This window comes from Notechis scutatus, chromosome 2, assembly GCF_049901735.1.
Source record: "Notechis scutatus isolate UNSWTSFEM ecotype Mainland chromosome 2, rNotScu1.2, whole genome shotgun sequence".
Lineage (NCBI taxonomy): Eukaryota > Metazoa > Chordata > Lepidosauria > Squamata > Elapidae > Notechis > Notechis scutatus.
In genome coordinates, this window is record NC_142010.1 from 160,504,117 (window position 1) to 160,523,206 (window position 19,090).

General features: G+C 36.5%; 1 protein-coding gene and 1 long non-coding RNA gene across 7 annotated transcripts in view; one reads left to right on the plus strand and one right to left on the minus strand.

Moving 5' to 3' along the window:
• Positions 1-218: 218 nt before the first annotated feature.
• LOC148132366 (uncharacterized) lies at positions 219-4,179 on the plus strand. The gene is made up of 3 exons (XR_015747916.1): positions 219-372; positions 1,493-1,962; positions 3,725-4,179. It is a non-coding gene; the product is annotated as an uncharacterized LOC148132366 (long non-coding RNA).
• Positions 4,180-4,537: 358 nt separating this feature from the next.
• Positions 4,538-19,090, minus strand: part of RIMKLB (ribosomal modification protein rimK like family member B) — an 88,713-nt gene continuing 74,160 nt past the window's right edge. The window contains exons 8-12 of one of the 6 annotated variants that reach the window (XR_015747907.1): positions 18,358-18,547; positions 17,966-18,031; positions 16,464-16,621; positions 4,958-10,332; positions 4,538-4,708 (exon numbers count right to left, since the gene is read on the minus strand). The gene's annotated coding sequence lies outside the window, so the exon portion shown is untranslated. Of the gene's footprint in view, positions 4,709-4,957; positions 10,333-16,463; positions 18,032-18,357; positions 18,548-19,090 lie in introns of all 6 variants that reach the window. The other 5 variants (XR_015747909.1, XR_015747908.1, XR_015747910.1 and 2 more) reach the window with 5 other exon arrangements.

Consider the following 19,090-nt stretch of genomic DNA (forward strand, 5'->3'; position numbering starts at 1 on the left):
AAAAGAAAAGATTTAGCATAATAAAGAGTTCCATCTCAGTTAAACTCAACTTGTTTTTCTTTTACAAAAACTGTTTCTTGAAATTGCATGGAAATTGATACAATAAAGCAAGAACTTTTAAAAATTGAAACATTGTAACAAAGAAAGAAGTAGGAAGATTCTGCCTTTGGATTAATTGCTGATTCTGACATGGATTTGGCACTGGATTAGCGGAGGCTTAAAAATTGACAGGAAGAAAAATTGACTGTTGGAAATAAACTTTAAAGATACTATTTGGATTAAATTGAGAATCAGAAAGTTGTAAAATGGTGATTTCTCTTCTGGCGTTAAAAATGGAACTCAGAAAAATGAAAGAAATACTACAAGAACGAGGTGAATCTGTCGTGTCCGGCGCAGGAAGGAAGCTCGGAGTCAGTGACTGGTTTCAGCTCTTTATTGTGCTCCGGTTACAGCTTAAGCTTAGAAGGAGAAATGGCGGCTTTTTATTTCCAAGCCGCGGCGGCCGCAGCCAATGGCACCGCTTCGAATCTCCCGCGCTTGGTTCCTCCAATCGCAGGAGATTCTTAACGGGCCAATCCGTGCGGCTCGCTCGACCAATCCGGTCGCCGCGCGCTTTAGCCATTCGCGGTGCGGGGTTTACGAGTATGTTAATTGCAGAATATGAACAACAAAGACAAAAGGCAGAAGAGGAGGTGGAGCAAATCATAGAAGGGCCATCTTTAGTGACCATCGAGAACAAAGAACTCTGGAAAGAAAGAAGAAAAGAGTTGGAAATAAACCCAGGAGATTTAAGAAATTAAATAAAAAGGGGAATATCCAAAAAATTAAAAAAGGGAAAAAGAGCAGAAATTCAAAGGGCGTAAGGAAGCTATAAATAGAGAGGGGGATAAAAACTGGAGTGAAAGAATAAAGGAGAAAAGATGGGGAAAGAAGGGACAAGAAACAGGATTTGGGAACAAAGAAATATGGGAATTGTAAAAAAATGGGGAAATGCTTAATTGGACTCAGAGATAATGGGTGATTATTATATAGAAAGGGGATTCTGCAAGGTATTGAGGGGTAATATAAATAAATTTATAGTTATGAAATAGGGACATATAGACTGACAAGATGGAAAAACAGAATTGTTATTTTTTGGATAATGGAATCTAATGCACTTCTTTATTTAGAGAGATAATTGTAACAAATAATGGAATAAGTATATTAGATATATTGAAATATTTTTAAGATTGGAATGTTGGCTTTTTTTTGGTTTAAATATGAATGGAATAATTAATGGAATATGTGTATTAAATATACGGAAATAAATGAAATGATATAGGAGGAGAGCTGAAATGTAATTAACTTTAGGGTTTAGGATTATTTTACTGTTTGAGTGAGTAGATTAATATGTCCTTTTGGGGGGGGAATTTAACGAAATTTAAAAACCATGCAGAATCTAATTTATATATGCTATGTAGTTTCAAAAGGAGTATTAATTTCATTTTTTTAGGTAATAAAACTTTGAAACAAAGAAAGAAGCAGGAAGATTCTGCCCTGGGATTAATTGTTGATTTTGGCTGGACTTGGTATTGGACTAGTTATGAACTAAAAATTTGAGAAGAATAAAACAAAAGCTGATTGTTGGAAACTAACCTCATAGACACTATTTGGATTAAATTATTACACAGAAACATGTAAAATGGCAATATCTCTTCTGGAATTAAAAATGGAACTCAAGAAACATGAAAGAAATATTACAAGAGTGAGGTGAATTGTTGAGCTATGCTTTAAAGTTTTTGGAAAACGCGATCTTAGAATATGAACAACAAAAGACAGAAGATGAGGTGGAGCTGACTACAGAAGAGGCCATTTTTAACTATCATTGGGAACAAAGAACTCTGAAAAGGAGAAGAGTGGGAAATAAAAATATGAGATGTAAGAAGTTAAATAAAAAAGGGAATATTTGCAAAATTATAAAAGGTAAACAGAAACAGCAGAAAATTGAAAGGTGGAAGGAAGCTATAAAGAGGGAGGGGGATAAAAACTGGAGTGGCAGAATATAGGGGAAAATGAAAGGGAAAAGAAGGGATTAAAAACAGGATTTGAAAACAAAGAAATATGGGAATTGTAAAAAAATGAAATTGTCTATCTAGAAGGCATAAAGACAATGGCTGATAAATATTTAAAAAGAGGATTCTGCAAGGTGATGAGGGGTAGCTTAAATATAAAGTTATGAATATTGTAGGAAATAGGGACATATAGATTATTAAGATGGAAAATAGAAGTGATACTCTTTGGTGTTGGAATGTAAGCTCTTTTCTTATATGTATAGAGATGAATGGAATAATTAATGGAATATATTTACTAAATATATTGAAATAATTGAAATGATATAGGAGAGTTGGAATGGAATTAATATCAGAGTTTAGGATTAAATGAATAGATTAATATATTTTCTTTTGTTTGAAATTGTAAATAATTCTTATGAAATTAAGAAATTAACCATGCAGAATCTGATTTATATTTGCTATGTAGTTTTAAAAGAAGTATTAATTTCATTTTTTAGGTAATAAAAGTTAAATGTTTACTGGGATTAAAAGGGGAGATAATTAATGAATATGTAAACTTTAGAGGTGGCACACTTAAAATAGGTAATTTAAGGGGGAAACTATTTTTTTAGAATGATTGTATTAAATTAGAATTTATGAATGAATGTAATAAGAATATGTGATGAAATATGCAAATATGGCAGTTAAAAGTGTAATAACTATGAAGATATGAGTCATACTTGTGAACTAAGTAAGGCAAGCACCTGGAATAATATAATAAAGTAGAAAATGTATAAAAGCATTGTTAAGATAAGAAGTTGACTATAAAAATTGAATATATAATAACTATGGTCATATTTGTATGTAAAGATGAACCTGTAATCATGCTGTTTACCAAAAAGAGATGTTTTTAAAATGTGGAAAACTTAAAAACTTGTTTTAAAAAAAAAACTTAAGACCCCCTCCCCTTCCCACATCTCCAACTCCCATTATGGTAAATGGAGAAAAACATTTTGAAATGAACGATATCCTTGACTCACACTCATCGTGAATCTACACAATACAGGCATGATATTCCCCTCAGAAAAAAAAATCGGGGCCGGCCAAAAGAGACCCCCCCACCGCGCGCCAAGAAATCGCCCGCCCGCCGGCCACGCGCTCCCGCCCGCCCCTCGCACCGACCGTCGCGACACGCTCGCCGCTCGCCCGCCCCTCGCACCGCCCGCCGCTCGCACCGCCCGCCCCTCGCACCACCCGCCCGCCCGCCCCGCTCGCACCGCCCGCCCGCCCGCTCGCACCGCCCGCCGCGCGCGTGCCCACCCACCCGCCGCTCGCACCGCCCGCCGCTCGCACCGCCCGCCGCTTGCCCCGACCGCCGCGTGAGCGTGCCCGCCCACCTGCCCCTCGCACCGCCCGCCGCTCGCGCCGCCGCGGCGCACCGCCGCTTTGCACCACCCGCACTGCGCGCCGCCGCCGGCCGCCTCGACGGTGTTCGGGCGATTCCAAAAATCGGAATTCGATTTTAATCGGAAAATATCATGCCTGACAATAGTAGCTTGGAAATACCTTCCTTCCTCACAAAATGAGTGGGTAGCCAAACATGTAAAAGCCCCCACATTACTACAGAAGTTCCACCTGAAATACCTTCACAAACCATCCTAAGTTGTAAATGTAACACGTTTTATGTCTTCCAGGTGGATTTCTCAATTTTTTGAGGGCAATGTCAGATCCGTGTATCTGCCATTCTTCAATGGAAGAAGGGGTTTGATACAAGTAATCCTTTTTGATGTAACCTGAATATCTTAATTCTTGTATTGAATCTGTATAACTTGCACATGATATACAACTGGGGACTGGAGCCCAGATGCCTGGAAACTTGTCACCTCTTGGAGAAATAGCAAGAGAAGAGGCCATAAACATTCCATCTCTGAAAGAAACTTCCTAGGAAGCTCTTCTCAATTATGTTCCCAGAAAAAAGGGGATGGGGGAATTAACATGTTATTTATTTGTATTGACGAAATTCACACCGGACTAAGGGGAGAGGTTCTAACTCCCTTTATCTAAGCTACATGCCTAGAGGCATATTAGACACTGCTTTGAACATCATGTGGATCTTTTTCCTTTTCAATAAAGAATTCTTTTTGAAATATGCAGTTTTTGAAAGTTCATTCTTATTGTCTGAAGGGGAAAGGGTCTGGGCCTTACAATTACATGCATAGTAACACAAACACACAGAAGTGTGTGTTTCACCTGTCAGCCAATTCACTGATCTGAACAATTATATATATATATTTTAAAGAGGATATATAATTGTTAACATGTCACAATATAAATTAAATAACAATAGATTTAAACAGTCTTTCCACCAAAGCGTTGACATTCTAAATAATATTAGGCAAACAGAAGATCAAGGTTAACACTGACATTGTTGTTTCATAAGATCTTGTTATCAGTTCTGTTCATTAGTTGCATTGTAAAGCTCACAGCAGAAACACTGCACACACAAATTAAAAATTAACTTTTTATTGAATAACTTCCATTTTATCTATACATTAATACTGCTGTCATTTTCCAGCTCTGGACATTGTGCCATCGCAATTCATTCTTTTTAAAACTGAAGAAACAAATGACAATTCTTAAAAGGGGAGGAAGGAATGATGCTTGATTCTTCATAAAGCCTATAGAAATAAGTCAGAAAGAGAAATGGTCAGGACAATATAATAGATAACTAAGGGAAAACATAAACGGAAATGAAAATATAAGCATCACTAAAACCACCTAAGTAGTTGGCTGCTTTAATGATGGACAACAGATTCAATTAGACTTGAAGCTGATTCTTTAATATTTGGGGGAGGCACAATAGAGATTATGAGCAAAAACTGATTGTAAGAGCATGCTGCTGCCACTGCCTCCTAGTCCTGCATTACCTGGGCCGTAGTACAAAAATTGCAGTCTCTGGCCTGCTGACCTATAGCATCAAAGACTCCTGTAAAAATATTTAATAGAAAAGAAAAATGTGCATAAGTGATTTCAAAACAAATTTATATTATGTTTTCCTGACATTCCCATAGTCTTTCTCAGAAATTGGCAACTGAAACAAAATAGAATTCTGAGAGAAGCACATGGCAAATATGCTCATCTCTTTAATACCATGTTTCCTGAAAAATAAGACCCACCCCCAAAATAAACCCTAGCCTGATTTTTTTGGGGGGTGAAAAGTGGGCGAAAAGTGTGTGGCAGAGCAAGAGGCATGGAGGAAGGGAGGTGATTCCAACATGCTTAGCTCTGTTTCAAAGCATCCCATTTGCAAGTAGACAAAGTTTCGAATCTCCGTCATTTCTCCGTCTGGGCAAAAAGTGTGTCTGCCCTGGGAAGCTGTGTTTATTTTGGAGCTCTAAATAAGACCCAGTCTTATTTTCGGAGAAACACAGTAGTATCAAAATACACTCAGCACAGTGCTACTGTAAATTCTGCTGCCCATGTGTGGGGTTAATGCTTCTATGTGAAATCTTTTCTTGAAGACTTTCCTTGGAATGAAAAGGATAAAAATGAATCCACCAAAAATTCTCATTTCTTTAAATAACTTACTTCCAAATTGTTGATATGATCAGGAATCTAACATTTCAAGAATTTATTACATGTGAATGAATACATTTATTACACATGAAATTATCTTGCTATGTAGATTAAGGAAAATATGATTGCAATGCATTGAAATTTAAGATGCAAAGGAAGCATGTCAGCAAATAAACCCTTCGGCATTATTTCTGGAACTGAGATAATTTCTGTAAGCATAGCTGAATTAAGAAACCTGTTTGAAGTAATACAATGCAGATTTAAAAAACACTCCATTTTATCAGCAGTTTTCGCTCTTCTGTTTAGTATCTGGAGTTAGAAAATATATCTGTCTACTCTATCATGTATAATTACTTTTGATAAAAGATTAAATCACTTTTTAATATTTTGTCAGAAAGTAGAGTGTGAGGAAAGAAAAGGGTGTATGCTCTTGGGATGAGAAGTGAGCTCACTTCAAGAGAAAGGAACAGCAAAAAATTAGATAGGAACTTAGAAAAAAGCTCAAGAAGGGTATGAAAATAAAGAGACAGGATGATAAAAAAAAGAAAATTTTTGATCATTTATTTAATTATACTGATAAACCACCTTTCTTCAACAATGGATCTGAATAAAATATACACAATATATCTGGGTGATCCTCTAGTGGCTAGCCAAATACCTATTAGCCACTGAGATTCTCTGTAGGTTTTTAAAAAAACTAATAAAAGAAACTTGATGGACAGAAAACATGGATCTAATACCATAGGAAAGAGAGAGCAAATGTGATAGAAAAACTTAACAGAAGAGCAATGAGAAATATCTACCTATATTATATATGTCGAGAATACCATCAAGTATTCATATCTGTGACACTCACTTTACGTATTTATATACAGATAGAAAGCAACAGGTGAATCTAGGAAAAATCACACTGAGCACCTGGACAATTAGTACAGGCACCCCTCAGGGCTGTGTGTTCTCTCTCTCTCTCCATGCTCTTCTCCCCCCCCCCCTGCCCCAATGACTGCATCCTTCTGTCAAAGTACTTTGGAGATAGAACAATCATTGGTCTCATTTGAGACAGTGATGAGTCTGCATATAGACGGAAGGTTGAACAACTAGCCCTGGGGTGCAGCAGGAATAACCTGGAGCTGAACTTGCTTAAAAATTTAGAGATGAGAGTGGATTTTAGGAGGAGCCCTATTATTCTACCACCTCTTACTATATTTGACAACACAGTATCACCAGTAGAATCCTTCACGTTTCTGCTTTCTATAATCTTCCAGGATTTAAAATGGGCACCTAACATTAGAACCATCATTAAAAAGACACAGCAAAGCATGTTCTTCCTGTGTCAACTTAGGAAGTTCAGATTGTCCCAGGAGCTGTTGATACAGTTCTACAGAGGAATTACTGAGTCTGTTACTTGCACTTAACTGTCTGGTTTGGTACAGCAAATAAACAGGACAGGCACAGAGTCCAATGGATAGTCAGGACTACAGAAAAAACAATTGCAACCAGCCTGCCTTCCATAATCTGTAGGGTCAGAAGGGCTGAGAAAATAACTACAGATTTCTCACATCCTGGACATAAACTGTTTCAACTCCTTCCCTTGGAAAATCGTGAAATTGCCAAAACATGCCAAAGCCACTAGACACAGGGACATTTTTTTTCTCGTACCATCACTGTTCTGAACATCTAATCCTCATAGTAGTCATATGTCTAAGTATATTCATCCATGTTGTATGGCTGTAATATTATGGCTGTAATATTATTATCCTTCTCATCTTCTCTAGTACCAAAACTTATTGGTATCATATTATTATTCTGTTGCTTTACATGTATACTGAGAGCTTCTGCACCAGAGATAAATTCCTTGTGTGTCAAATCACATTTGGCCAAATACAGTATTCCATTCGATTCCATTTCCTATTCCTGTTTTAAATATAATTTCAAATATAAAGATGAGTCAAAAGGTGAAATGTTCTTGGGTATCTTTATTCATTCTTCCCTTTAAAATAAAGATATGGAATGATATACACTATTTTTGCTTGCAAAGTAATCCAGAGGTGAGTACATTACTTTACAACAGAGCTATAAATTTGATAGACCTGTGTCCTCCTCGAAAAGCTGCATAGCAAGGTCGGGAAGTTGTTTTCTGCGGTGATCTGATGCTTATCTTCTCCCACTTCCTTTTCTACAGACCTGCAGGGGAAAATCTATATTGGGAAACATCAAGGTAACTGTTCATTTTACATATCTTCTGCCACATACTCCACCTGGGACGCTTATTATGAAGCTTCTTCTTCTTTGCTTTTAGACAGAAAAAAGGATACACCTGGATTTCAGAATTTACTTTTTAAAATGCTGCAAAAGCAACTATGTTTTAAGTAATTATACATTGGTTCCTTTGTGGCCAAAGGGCTATATAAAAATAAACAAATTGTATTATAAATTACCACAAATCTTCCTTTAAGTTGCTTATGAAAACCAAACATATTTCTTGGATCCAGATGAGGCTCATTCCAAAATGAATTTGGTAATTCAAAATAGATTCCTGCTTGTATAAGGCAGAATTGGTGGTACAAATATGACATGTTTTGTATTCACCCACTTTTTGATTCCTAATCATTCTTCTGCTTACTATGATGCAAATCAGGCACTATAGGAAACAAGCTTCAATAAATCTTTCAAGTATTTGCATCAATGCCATATTACAGAGCCGAAAGAGCATGATTAGATTTAGTTTTGGACAAATCCATCCTCAAAATCAGACCATAATAATACACCAGTTCAGTATATCTGTCTTGTTGTTCCACAACTGGATCTTGAGTGGGCAGATCAGACAATTCCCAACTTCTAGAGAGCTAAGGATATAGGCTTGCGTAGTTTGGCATTAAAAATACAGATAGTCCTGCCCTCTGTTGAGAATGTCTAAGAAGGAGCTGTGTTCAGGAGCCTTAAAAAAAGGGAGAATATTTTTATTTCTTTTTCAAAGGGGCTAAGATATGCTGTCATTCTTTCTAATATATACAGGTAGTTTTCACCTTATGACCACAATTGAGGCCAAAATTTCTGTAATTGTGAGACATTTGTTAAGTGAGCTTTGCTCCATTTTACAACCCTTCTTGCCACAATTGTTAAGTGAATTTCTGTAGTTGATAAGTTAGTAATACAGTTGTTAAGTGAATCTGGCTTCCCCATTGATTTTGCTTGTCAAAAGGCTGCAAAAGATGATCACATGACTTTGGGACACAGCAACAGTCATAAGTATGAACTAGTTACCAAACATCTGAATTCTGATCACATGAGCATGGGGATGCTACAGTGTGAAAAACAGTCATGTCATTTTTAATGCTGTTGTATTATTCAAAGGAATAGTCATTAAATGAACTGTTGTAAATCGAGAACTACTTGTTTACAGATTCCAACTATTCCCTCATGTAGATATTTTTAATGCCTTAAAAAGAATATTCCCAGTAAAAAGTTAATTTTTGATACCACAATAGAATTAGAAAACAAACTGAAACGAACTACTCCGGGACAATTAACTACCACAATCTTAGGTCCAGTTCTCAGCCCAACATTGTTATTTTCCTTGCAGTTCTGTGATTTAAGCTTTCCATGTGTTTGAAGCTAGAAAGCACATTTCCACTACTACAAAAGATGCAGATGCTTGTAATTATAGGAAGTGTAAGATGAATTTCAGAAACTGAATCAGAATCACAGATTTTGTTACTATTTGAAATATCAAAAATGTTCTGTTTTTAATCATTATGTTAATCTAATTCATTTTAAAGTGCTACCCAAATTTGCACAGGCTGAATGCTATCTTTCTGGTTAGCTTAAATTTGCCCCAAAGCACTTTATTTTAATTGAGCTTTTGTCCTCACCTGTAACATTACTAGAATCTACATAATTCTGATCTAAATTGCCATTTCCACTGCCAGTCTTCTCAGCTATTTTCTCCCCAGAAATGTTTGATCTATAGACAAGCGTCTATCTGCTGCCTCCTTCAAGGAACTACAAATGCCTCCACTCTTACTGAGGTACTTATGTCTCCCAGATCAAGAAAGTTGTGTTTTGGCAAAATGTTAACTAGATGAGGTAAAATTAAACACTTAAAATAGCAGGAAATATTTCTTCTGACACCCAATCAACATGGTCAGGATAGAGAATTGACACCTGAGGAATTCAAACACTTCAGACAAACTTGCAACATTTGACTTGAATGTAAGTTCTAATATAGGACATGGGGGAAATATTAAATATTATTTTAATATTAATATTAGAATATTAAACATTAATTTAATATATATTGATTTCTAGGTCTGCCCATCTTGCAGATGTGACTCTGGATGATTAACAACATACCACAAACAATACAAAAACAATATCAATAAAAGCCTACAATGGATTCTACAATAATTCTAATAAACATTCAATGATAACATCTCATGGTCCATTTAACCTTCTGGAGCACATCTAGATCTTCAGTGTTTTGGAATCTCATCTTGTGGGTACAATATTCTTGAGGGTAGGCATTGTGACCAAAAAGGCCTGCTTCCAATTGACAATTATGGATTCATTATGATCACCCTGAGACCTATCAGAGTGTAACTGGGAAATCATCTCTTTTCAGGGCCACATTTCTTCATAGTAGTGTTGTCCAGTGCTACATATCAGTGGAGAAGAAGTGGAGACAGCTGGCATATGCTGTCATTCTTCCTGTTAATTTTTGATATGTCTGAGGGAAGAGGATAAAGTACCAATGAAACATTTTCAAACCCTTTTTGTCATGTGAGCATTTGCAAGGAGCAAACTGTAGCATGGAAGGCAAGATGGTCAACCCTTGCTTCCTCATTAGATGACTCTTTCCCATGAAATTGCTCTCATGGAGCAATTACACTAATTTAAATATGCTTTTATAAAGATTAACTATATATTTAAAATATGATACCTGAAAAGGTGGGAAATGAGACTGCTGAAACAATCACCCAATTTGCAAAAAAGTTCTGAATGGACTTGATGCTGTAGCTCTAGTTTATGTCTGATTGAACCTATTATGTTATTTTCTTTCACTTAGATTTTAACAGTTGTTTTGCTATTCCATCACAAGCTGTAGTGCTTTATTTATCATTAGCCAATTAGCCTCATCTATTTGCCTTTATTCTCAAAGAAACACTGTATATTTTGGGGTGTATTTTATAAAAAGTAGAAAAGAGAAAATGGGATTTTTCACAGAGCAAAAGAGAATGACAAATATTTGAAAATACCACACTTGCTCAATATAAAATTATCTTTAAACATAATTCTAATTCTAATTCGATAGACTTGGGCCCAAATTGAAAAGAATCCTGTGTATATCTAAGTATACAAACTTAAGAAAGTCAGGGAATTGAATTACAAATAGAATCTCAATTAGCTAATCTTCTGCTATATACTTATCCACTGCATTTCTTTATTTGCTACTTCAGGCTTTCCTTGCTTTTTAAATAGGTTTGGCTAGGGGCAATAATGTAAAATGATTACATGAAGTTTATCTCTTATAAGAATATTTACAATTTTTATATAACTTTTTCCTTAAAATGAAGCAGACTAGTGTTAGAATTATAAATCATATCACACGTTCAGAGATACAGCAGGAATTCTAGACAAATACAAATCAGATATGCATCGAACATTGACAGAATAACAGAATAACAAAATTTATTTATTTTTATTTATTTATTTATTTATTTATTTGATTTGTCAATTGTTTACAAGATAATAAGTACAAGTGTATACATAGTTGTGAATATATGAAATGGGTACATATAAGAAAAATAAAAGAATAAGAGAAACAATAGGACAGGGACGGTAGGCACGTTGGTGCGCTTATGCACGCCCCCTACAGACCTCTTAGGAAAGGGGTGAGGTCAATAGTAGACAGTCTAAGGTTAAAGTTTTTGGGGTTTGGGGAAGAGACTACAGAGTCGGGTAGAGTATTCCAGACATTGACCACTCTATTGCTGAAGTCGTATTTCCTGCAATCAAGTTTGGTGCGGTTTACTTTGAGTTTGTATCTGTTGTGTGCTCTTGTGTTGTTATGGTTAAAGCTGAAGTATTCATTGACAGGTAGGACATTGCAATGTATGATTTTATATACCATGCTTAAGTCGGACCGAAGACGGCGTAATTCGAGGTTTTCTAGTTTTAGAATTTCGAGTCTGGTGGCATAAGGTATTCTACAATGGGTAGAAGAGTGGAGAACTCTTCTTGTGAAATACTTCTGGACTTTCTCAATTGTGTTAATATCACATACGTGATAAGGATTCCAGACTGATGAACTGTATTCGAGTATTGGTCTAGCAAATGTTTTGTATGCTCTGGTTAGTAGTGAGATATTACCAGAGAAAAAGCAACGTAGGATTAGGTTAACAACTCTTAATGCCTTTTTGGCTATGTAGTTGCAGTGGGCTCTAGCACTTAGATCATTAGAGGTGAGTATTCCCAGGTCCTTTACAGAGCTTGGGTCATCAACAAGATCTTGACTATTCAGCTTGTATTTTATTTTCTGATTTTTTTTACCAATATGTAAGACAGAGCATTTATTTGTTGAGATTTGAAGTTGCCATATGTTAGACCATTCAGATACATAGTCTAGATCTTTTTGTAGGGTAGTAGTATTGTCTGTGGTATTGAACAGCTTTACATCATCAGCGAAGAGAACGCAATTGCTCTTGATATGATCACAAAGGTCGTTTATGTAGATTATGAAGAGAGTTGGTCCTAGAACACTGCCTTGGGGAACACCACTATTGACAGGTACTGGATTTGATAGGACGCTCCCAATTTTGACCATTTGTTGTCTGTTTGACAGGAATGCTTCTATCCAGTTATTCAGTTGTCCAGAGATACCATAAGATTTTATTTTTAGGAGTAGTTTGTCGTGTACCACTGAATCAAAGGCTTTGCAGAAGTCTATGTAGATTGCGTCTATTGCTTTGCCCTGGTCGAGTTGTGTAGTCCATATGTTTTTGCAGTGTAAGAGTTGCAGATTACAGGATAGTTTTTTTCTGAAACCAAATTGTTTATTGGAGAGTAGGTTGTTTGTCTCTAAATGGAGGATGATGGATTGGTTAATAATTGATTCCATGACTTTACAGGTGACGCAGCATAAGGAGATTGGTCTGTAATTTTCAACTAGGCTTGGGTCTCCCTTTTTGAAGATGGGGATGACTGTGGCTTGTAACCATAGGTTGGGCAAGGAGCTGGTTCTGAAAGATTTTTCAAAGATTATGCTTAGAGGTTTGGCTATGGCAGTGGATAGTTTTCTTAAGAAGTAGGCACATATTCCATCCGGTCCAATAGATAGAGATGGTTTTAGGTTGCGTAGTGCTTTTTCAACGTTGTCTACTGTAAAATCGATATGTATTAGATCATTATTGTTATCTGTGGTACGGCTAGGAAACATTGGGCATGATCCATTACTGTTTACAAACACTGAGCCGAAGAATGTGTTAAAGATGTTGGCTTTAATGGTGTCGTCGCTGCAGTCTTTACCATCAGGTCCTATCAAGGGAGGGATGGACCTTGAGTCTTTTAGTTTGTTGTTTACAAAATTGTAAAAAGCACGGGTGGAATTGGTGCTTAGAAGGTTTTCCTCTTGTTTAATGTGGTAATTGGTGCATTCGGTCTTTATCTGGTGGCATAAATTTTTGTATCGGTTTTTGAAATTAGCAACGTGACCAGATTTGTTTTTCCGCCAGAGTGATCTCTTTTTGGATTGAAGTTTCCTTATTGATATGGGTAATCTGCTTTTTTGTTTTGTTTTTGGAGTTGTTGTTGGAACATATAGTTTGATGACTCTTTTGACTTCAAGTAAAAATATGTTGTAATGGTCTTCAACAGTATTGCATCCAGTGAATAGAGATTGCCAATCGAGGGATGAGAGATCGTTATCTATAAGATCATAGTTGCCTTTTTTGAAGTTACAACTAGGGATGACATCATTGTGGTGATTTTTGTGTGGACGTATGTTGAGGCAAAAGTCAATCATATTGTGGTCACTACTGGAAAAGGGTTCTTTGGTTTGTATTCGGTAAATTAAATTCAAACTATTGCAGAAGATGAGATCGAGGCAGTTGTTCAGTCTAGTGTTGTTGGTTACTAGTTGTTCAAGACCTAGATTTGTAATAGCATTGTAGAAGGTTGTGTGTATGATTTCAGTTGTACAATTATTTAGGGTCCAGTCAAAATTGGAAGGGACCTGGAGACCTTTTAGTCCAAGTCCCTGTTCAAGCAGAAAACTCTATACCATTTCAGACAAATGGCTGTCCAGTCTCCTTTTAAAAGTCTCCAGTAATGGAGCACCCACAACTCCTGAAGGCAAGCCATACCACTGGTTGATTGTTCTCACTGTCAGGAAATTTCTCCTTAGTTCTAGATTGCTTCTCTCCTTGGTTAGTTTCCAACCATTGCTTCTTGTCTTGCTTTTTGGTGCTATGGAAAATCCCCTCTTCTTTGTAGCAGCATCTCAAATATTGGAACACTGCTATAATGTCCCTTCTTTTCACTAAACCAGACACACCCAATTTCTGCAACCGTTTTTCACGGAATGGAACAACTCGCTATAGCCAACTTGCCACAGCCAATTCATTGTGGAACAACTCACCAATTCAATTATTTAAAATAACTTAAAAATTATTTTAATTTTTCTCACTCACATTTCATTTTGTCCTTCCTTTTGGCATCCTTTTCTCTAATGATTCTATTCCACTATTTCTTCGCTATTAGTCTAACTCTTCTGCAGCAAATTGTCCCATAGCGAGTTGGCCATGGGAAGTTGTCACAGACCCCATTCTCCATATGTTTTAGCCTCAAACATTGCTCATCTCTGCATTCTTTCCAAAGCCTCAACATCTTTTTATATTGTGATAACCAAAACTGGATGCAATATTCCAAGAATGGTCTTATCGAGGCCTTATAAAGCAGTACTAACACTTCACGTAATCTTGATTCTATTCCTCTGTTAATGCAGCCTAGGATTGCATACTTCTGGCTCATAGTTAAGTGATTGTCCACTGGGACTCTAAGATCCCTCTTGCAGTTACTGTTACTGAGCCAAGTTTCACCTAATCTGTACCTGTACATTTGTTTTTTCTTGCCAAATTATAAAACCTTACTTTTCTCATCATTGAATTTCATTTCATTAGATAGGGCCTAGTGTTCAAGTCTGTTGAGATCCTTCTGGATCCTATCTTCTACAGTATTGGCTATTCCTGCCAGTTTAGTATTGTCTGAAAATTTGATCAATTCCCCTTCTATTTTCTCATCTAAATCTTTTATGAAGATATTGAAGAGACATTTAAAGAACAGGAAACTTCTACTTAAATGCTACTAATGTAGCATTTAATACAATACAAATCTGTTATATTCCTTTGTGAATCTTTCTTTCTTTCTTTCTTTCTTTCTTTCTTTCTTTCTTTCTTTCTTTCTTTCTTTCTTTCTTTCTTTCTTTCTTTCTTTCTCTTTCTTTCCTTTCTCTCCTACCCTCCCTTCCTTCCCCTTTCCTTTACATTCCTCTTTTGCATATAATAAAATCCCTGAGATACTTTGTCAAACTGTATACCATATTTATATATATAGCACCACAATAAATTGCTTCTCCTAGGTCCTAGGACATCTTTCCTACAAACAGAAATATTTAGATTTTAATGATTCCTACAATTATCATAGTAATTCACCTGTGAGGAAATTGTTATTGTCACAGAAAGTTCTTCAAACTACGAGATATTGAATGATTTATACCAGGGGTGTCAAACTTAGTTTCATTGGTTGTGTTTGACCTTTGGGGACCAGTGTGTGCATGGCCAGCATGACATCACTTATGTCGGGGCACCTGTGGAGGCCCAAGCACTCTGCCAGTGAAAACAGGCTCCCGAACTCCATTTTTGGCTGCAATGGCCTTTTACCACCCTCAGCTGGTGAAAACGGAACTGGGGGGGGGGTATGCACAGCCCTTTTGAGCTCCTTTTTCAGCTGGGATGGCCTCCTGAAACGGAGCTTGGGAGGGTCACATGCAGCCCTCGTGAGCTCTGTTTTCACTGGCAGAGGCACTGCGGGCCAGTCCTTCACTGCTTCCAGGGCAGCCCTGTAGGCCAGATCTAAGCACCCTGCGGGCCAAATCCAGTCCCCAGGCCTTGAGTTTGACATCTGATTTACACTGTGCATAATACACAATTCTGAGATTAAGCATGATATTCCTCTTATGCTATTAACAACTAAAATAAATTTTCTGATTCACAATTTTGCAGTGCTACAACTAATTTCTAATAAGCTTCAAAAATTGGGAGATTCAAAGTATGATTTTTAAAGGCCAGAAATAAAGTATTAGAGCCAAAGAAAATTAATTTTGATCTTTTTAGAGAACACATTTTTGTTTGATATTTATTTAGATGCTGAAATTTTCTTCTTAATGAGTTCTATTTCTGATTTTCTGGTTTACACATATATTACCTCTGGGCAAATAGTCTTATGGAGATAAGTGTTCCTAAGAAATTGCTTCATTTCCCATTCTATTCAGACTGTGAACATATTTCCCATCCTTAGTGACAGCTTGCTTCATCTCTATCTGCATGGATATAATCAATGCAGGATAGAAGAAAGTGATAATTCAACTACAACATCACTTTGTATAGTTAACATCAGGATGTAGTTGTTAAAGGAAAAAAGTTGAGAATAATGGACTTCCACTTGTTTTTAAGGAAGTGATAATGAAATCAAGAGAAATACCTAAATTTGTCAGCTCCCTTAGTCAGCATTCCAGATTAAACAGAAATATGGATTTAACATATCCGTTATGGTGAATAAGAACTCATCAAGGGTCAGACTCACCATGCAGAGTAACAAGTCAAGGAAGCTGTCTCTCATCTTTGCACATTACATCAGCTAATATTTTGAAATCCATCTCTCCCCAGATGGCAGCATTCTCTGTTCTCGGGTGCCATCTGTATAATCTTCTTCTTCTGCTGCCACCTACCAGTTTTATTATTCTGTTGCAGCACAAGGGCATATAGAAGAAGTTCTTGTTCAGTTCACAGAAAAATCACACAATGGGGATCCTTTAAAGGCATGAAGCTCACTACAACTTTTCCTCCCATACTCCCATCTCCTTCAGAAAAATATTGGACAGAAGACCAAGATAATAAACTTTGTAGGTATTGTTACAGATGGAGCTACTACATGGCAGATTAAAAATACAAATGCCACCAGATGCTTCTGTTACGTTACCATCACATTTCAACACAAAATATTTTGTTGCATTAAGCATACCTAGTTATTAGTTTCCTCTTTCATAGTATCTTATTTCTTTTTCCAAGTGTATTTCTAAACAAATTCTCATAAACTTAATTCACATAAAACATTAAAAAGTAAAACAGCATTTCCTGAAAACTGGAACTCTGGACAGTCTGCCTTATTGGATTGCCCTTTTAGTGCAAGCAAAGTGAACATTTAATTTTGATGAACAGCACACAGGTTCCTATTGTTTTAATATCATTTTTCATCTTCTCCACCCAATTCCAGCAACTGCTAATTTGCATGGGTGTTGACAATTATAAGGAACAATTTGCAGTACTATCCTTTCTCTTGTTTAAGCTTAAGTCACAAGAGTTGCAGGAATCACATTGTGTCAAAAATCCTAAAAAATAGCAAGAGGAAAAAAAGTGTGTTCAAGAGACAATTTTAATCTAGTATTTTCCCTTTATGCAATGCCTGTGTATCAAAAATAACAGGGAAGACAATTTTATAAGAGTTTTGCAGAGTAGCCATTTTCCCCCCAAATAAATTTGAAAAAAAGTTAGCTATGTCTGGGAGAGATTAAATACTTGTGAAAAATAGAAGTTATAGAAATAGTAGTATAACAGTATCTGCTTAAATCTTCCACATTAAAAAATAATCTATAATCTTTGTTAATCTATTTTAGCAAAATATCTTGGCACTTTTAAATTTCAAAGCATATATCTGTAAGATTAAACCTGACAAAGAAAACATTTCTCTTGTAATATGACATGTGTTATGCTCACATGCAAAATCATTTGGGGGAGTGTTCATCTGAAATATTTTGTTCTTTCATATTAGCCATTATTTCTACTGCTGGTTGTGTCACTGCTGTCATATGTTTATGCAGCTATTTGGATATTAAACCAAAAGTAAAATATTAAAAAGTTATTCAGACTGTTCATTAGCAATCAATAGCAGCATACTGAGCAACCCGTATGGAAAATTCCTGAAATAAAATCCCCATCTGAATTTTCGCAAGTACGCAATGCCCTCCACCCAAGCCCTGCTATAAGAAATAGAAAATTATATAAACTTTTTACTCCTATTTTTCGTACCTGTTAATTGATGCCGATTAGTTTTGTGCTGACTGTGCCCCTGGAAAGCATCAAAGCCCTGTAAAACTTAAGCCAAGAACGTATATTGGGGGAAGGGTACATGGGAAGATCAAGATGGCAGAATCTATGAAGTTACATACCATCCCATCCCTTCTTTCTGTCATTGCACACTTCTTAAATTTTCTCTTGCTGTGATCCTACTTGAACACATGGATCGCAATAAGTTTTAAAGTCTAATTATGCTAAATATATAAAAAATGAAGAACAAAAAAAGAAATACCATTTGCTTCCTAAAACTCATTATTTTATAGCAATAATTATATTATGACTGGGGAAAAGAAAAAAGGAAAGCAGTTTTAGATAATATGGGATGATCAAGAGCTGAAAGTTACCTGCCAAGGGATTGGGTATTGGATGCCACCGGGCTGCTGCGTTTATTGTTTTACCACAGGGGGGGGGGGAAGTTTAGGGAGGAACATTCTCAAGGATTTTCACAAGCGCTCTCTCTCTCTCTCTCTCTCTCTTGTCACCAGAAAGGGGAGAAGGGAACTTTTTCTCTGGATTGTTTGACTTTTTTGGCTCCTGAAAAGTTTTGCAAAGAACAGTAAGAAAGTGTGAATTGTTAGAACATTCAGAAAAAGTAGTATGCACTACACAGTGGTTCCTTAAGTGTTGCAAATTCCCACCCCAAAACATCGTTATTGACAAGGCATTAAACAAACAAAAATCCATTCAACTGAAAACTGTAACATGAGGGATACAGAAATTACCAACAATGGTCTAAGCCATCATCAGAACATCCCAAAATTCACCCTCCAATATCAAGACAATCATTATACACTGCTCAAAAAAATAAAGGGAACACTTAAACAACACAATGTAACTCCAAGTCAATCACACTTCTGTGAAATCAAACTGTGCACTTAGGTAGCAACACTGGTTGACAATCAATTTCACATGCTGTTGTGCAAATGGAATAGGCAACAGGTGGAAAGGATAGGCAGTTAGCAAGACATCTCCAATAAAGGAGTGGTTCTGCAGGTGGTGACCACAGAACCTTTCTGCTTTCTGGCTGATGGTTTGGTCACTTTTGAATGCTGGCGGTGCTTTCACTTTTGAATGCTG